This window comes from Armigeres subalbatus, unplaced genomic scaffold, assembly GCF_024139115.2.
Source record: "Armigeres subalbatus isolate Guangzhou_Male unplaced genomic scaffold, GZ_Asu_2 Contig405, whole genome shotgun sequence".
In the NCBI taxonomy this organism is placed as follows: domain Eukaryota; kingdom Metazoa; phylum Arthropoda; class Insecta; order Diptera; family Culicidae; genus Armigeres; species Armigeres subalbatus.
The window spans coordinates 54,698-59,239 of NW_026943157.1; the positions used below are offsets into that span (position 1 = coordinate 54,698).

At 42.1% G+C, this 4,542-nt stretch overlaps 1 long non-coding RNA gene across 1 annotated transcript; it reads right to left on the minus strand.

The window, feature by feature from the left end:
• Nucleotides 1-1,404: 1,404 nt before the first annotated feature.
• Nucleotides 1,405-2,905, minus strand: LOC134204115 (uncharacterized). The gene is made up of 2 exons (XR_009977781.1): nt 2,323-2,905; nt 1,405-2,242 (listed from the first exon to the last, which is right to left on the minus strand). It is a non-coding gene; the product is annotated as an uncharacterized LOC134204115 (long non-coding RNA).
• Nucleotides 2,906-4,542: the final 1,637 nt, after the last annotated feature.

Consider the following 4,542-nt stretch of genomic DNA (forward strand, 5'->3'; position numbering starts at 1 on the left):
TGGCCGAAGGCTTGCAAATGAGGAAAAACTTATTTTAATATTATCGTGAATTTCCTTGAAGCGTGTGTACGCTTCTTTCATAGTCGTCATCATTAATCGTTTTTGGATTGCTTGACGCTTTCCATCTTTTTTTACTGATACATAATCTTTTTGACCAGGCATAGCTCGACTTACTTCATCATCTTCAAAATATTGAACTACTATTTCTTTTGTCTCATCTGTTAATGCAGTACTAGACCTAGTATTTTTGGTTGAAAGACAGTTATTCTTCAATTGTTTTGCCTCTTTTACTGTATTTCTATTGGTTTTGAACTCATCAATGGCATCCTGAATAGACCACGAACTTGGCAGCATCGACAAAATCAATAATTTTTCTTTCCTTGTCGTGGCTGCATTCGAGAACCTTTCCTTCATATTTATAATTACCTCATCGTAGTCTGTATTTTCCACATCATCAGGTCCTAATTTGAAGAGGTTTCTTCGTACAGCTTCGTTTATTTCACGGTATTTTCTCCGGGTAATAAACGTAGTCCATCTTACTCCATTTAATCGAGTCACTTTTATCCCAGCTATGCCCTCGTTAAAGCGTTCGATGTTGACCTTTTGGATACACTCATCTTCCGATTGATTTGTTGAAACAGATTTCGCTGATGGTACGGTGGCAAGGCTCTCAGCACTTAATACTTCTGGTAATTCCTCAGTTGTTGTCGATACATCTGGCAATTCCTCAGTTGCTGTCGTTTTCGAACTTCCTGCGCTCTGCTCAACCGATGATATACAGATTGCTCTTTTGTCAACGTTTAGACGGCAGGACGTGCAAATGCGTAAATTTGTATTCAATGTGGACATTGGAGCATAACCAGTCGCTTTCAGTTTATCTATGGTGCTTTCGGTGAGATTTCGTAACTCTTTTGAACACTTTTTTCCATCAAACGGCCTACAACAGTTGAGAAAGCGGCTACTCATGTTGTTCGTAATATTTCAATAAACAAAATCACTTTTAAGTTTTTACTGACTAGTTTGGTGTCATTTGCTTGACTGAAGAAAAAAATTACTATAAGATTGAAACTAGCTACCTCATAGGGTATGGGACTCGTCAGGGTCGTTAGTCTCCAACTTACCTTAAACTCGCATCAATCCGTCTTCTACTGGGTTTATTGGCCAGCCAGGAGGCACGTGTATCAATCACCGGTCCACTAGAGGACCCAGAGTAGTGAGAAAGCACGAGCAAAGTCTCTACCACCCTAAATTAACTCAAAAGCCGTAAAAAATTTCATTTAGGGACAACCACCGGAGGACAAGGCTTGGTGGCTCCTTTGCGAGCCCGAACAAAGCGGAAATAGCAAACAGAAAGTGAAAGCTTTTTTTATCCAGGGATGCGCAATTTGAATAAGTGCTACCTGATTTAGCTTAACATCATATTGGTTTATTTGCCCTAGGGCGGTAATTTAGGTACAAACGTCACACATTTTTAGGGTACTTGCGTGCAAGGGCCTATGGCTGCCCTGAGTGTTGGTCGATGGTCTCTGCTCTGCATGAAAGGGGGCCGCTAGCAGCCAGCGAAGGTGTTCGAAGCGGGCTTGGTGGCGTGGTGGCTGCGAAATGGCGATGTTGGTACCCGATACTGGTCGGCGGCTTGCCGGACGAAGGTGCTTGAAACGGGTTTGATGGCGTGGGGGCAGCAAACGAGGCGGTGTTGTTGCTCGAAACTGATCGGCGGCTTGCCGGACGAAAGGTGCCTGAAGCGGGTTTGACGACGTGGTGGCCGCGAACTGGGCGATGTGGGTAGTCGAAACGGGTCGGCGGCTTGCCGGACGAAAAGTGATGTTGCGGTCGCTCGGTTCGATTCGATGGCTTGCAATCCGGGGTAGCTTGAGATGACGGTTACGCGGCTGGTCGGCCTCGCCGATCGAAAGTTCTCCACCAATTCCACGTGATACGTCGCTACGGAATATCTTCCCGACCTGGCCGATACCCGAATCCAAAATGGCTGCACACACACGACACTCAGGACACTGGCGCACTTGATGATGGCTTGAATTGACTGCTCACAGTCGCGGAACGGAATCACGGCTTCCGGGCTGATGGGCTGATGGTCTTTCCGGTCGAACCTCTAGCACGAGGGAAATTTGGCTGATGGTAGTGCACTGCTGGGGGCCACCCTGGTGACCGCCACGATCTCCTGCGGAAGGGTTCCAAACCTGTTCCAAAGGAACAAAAGAAAAAAGGCCCACTATCGGACCTGCCGCATGGCGTTAGTACCCTATTGTGTGACGTTGCATGTGGTTTTTCGGGGCTCCATTTGCAATCATCCCTAATTACCTTTTTTCTGCAGTTTTTTCACGGGATCACCCAGCACCTTAGGTATTTTTCTTGCGATACCTAATAAGGAGACTTAACAAACTGGCACAATTAGAATAAAAAAACACTTTCACTAAGGTTTTTTTCTAACCTTTTAATTAAATTTTTAAGACACACGTCGCGCACTACTACTCCCTACGAGGGTTTGCGACCGAAAAGAAATTTTTTGGTAATGGGCTGAGGTTTTAACAGCGGGTAGTAAACGGGAGATCAAACTTCGTGTGAAGCACGAAGTTTGACAGTATTTACTCCCACCTTGCGTTTGCTTTCTCTCTCTAGCTCATGGTGGTAACCTCTATTTATGTTTTTTTTTTGGAATCAGGTGTTGATTTTGGCAACCCACCTGTACCGCTGTCAATAAATTTCAGAATGAAATGATTGGATGAGGCGAGTCTACTGTGGGTGAGACAACTGTCAAACGCGCGTGAGAGCCTGACAGGGCCGACACTCACTAATGGGTGTGTGGAGCCAAACTAGGGTGTGACAAAATTAATTCAAAAAGCAAACAATTGCGGTGGAGCCAGCAACTAATTTGTAACAAACGGTTACAAGATCTTTAACAACCTTAGTAGTAGTAATTTTTTTGCTTTTTCGTGAGCATTGTCATGGAATGTACCTATCATGCATTTGTTGTTGTTGAAGATACCCGTTTCCTCCCGATCATAAAGTCTATTCTCTAAGAGGTATATTTTTTGCAGGTAAACTATAGACGTACACGTGTATATAAATCTTTGATTTTGCAGCTTTTGTCTTAAAAATAACATTTCTGATATGTTTCTATCAACGTTATTATCAACAGGTTTCAACACTATTAAAAGAATTTTTCGCCAGTCACGTGCAATGAAAATTATGACACTATCAATACTTTTGATCACAACACTGGATCGTGTCTAAGTTTCTTATAGATGCTATGAATAATTAAATCAAAATATCATGAAAACAACTTGTTTAAATCACGTCCCTTAACAATAAAATCTGCATCAAACTGCAATTCTCGAAATAAATTACACAGAAAAAAAATGTTTTTTACTAGATGTGAAAATTGTGAAATGTTTGAAATGTCATAACTTTTTTGTTTATTAGTTTACCATCACCAAATTTTATGGTAGATAGCTAATATAATGGACCGTTTTCCCTAAAAATTACGTTCGAAAAAGATAGGGTTTTGAGATATTTGAGTTTTGTGACAAAAATGATATTTTTAAAGGCAAAAAATTTTTTTTTACTGTGCACATTTTCTTAAGAATCACCATTTAGTTGTCTAACTTTGCTGAAAAAATCATAACAATCGAACATTCCGTTTTTGCTGTGCAGCTTTTTAAATATTTTTGAACCATTTTCACATACACCCTTTTGAAAAGTTAGTCGTGACTCAATATGAAGATTTGATATCGAAAAATGACGATTTAGATGAAATTGAAAAACTGTGCAGAGTTTCAAATATTTTCGAAATGGTCGCTCAGGATCGACTGACATGCCCCCGTGGAATTCCTCTATATCCCATTGAGGGAGTACTACCACCGTCACTCCAGAGCGTTGTTCTGGGAAATTCAGGTAGGTTGATTAAGAAGAAGCATCTTCGAAAAATTTTGCCCGTTGTGCAAAAGACGATGATCGACAATGACCTGAAACGTTGGTCTTATTATTGGCAGTCAACGAAGCGAATTTGAAAGCATCATATTGAAGTTTGCGAATGGTTTGGTATTAGTTCAAGAAACGTATATTGCTATTGGTCATAGTATGGAGAAGCCGCAAATCGTAGCAGATCTCCCAGATCTGCACACAACACCAATTATTCTGTTAACACGAGAATGTTTCCTACCCGAAAACATTCTAAATCAGGCCGAGAATCGAACGCGTCATCTCAGGATTGGCATTCCTACGGCTTTACTCGCAATGTTAACTAGAGACCCTAGTGTTAGACTCCGCAAGACGCTCCGATCGAATAGAGTTCGCCGCCGTACCAAACTGACTGTCAACAAAATTAGGAAGGTGAATCGATCAGGTGGGAAACGATTGGCGGACCCTCTGCAGACTGCGTGGTTGACGACGTGCAGCCATGGACCGAGGTGAATGGAGAAGACTTTTATGCACTGCACAAAAATAATAGACAGTGTTTCCGGATCTCGATGAGGGACATGCCTTTTTTACAAGGGAGAATGCATTTACGCACGACTCAGC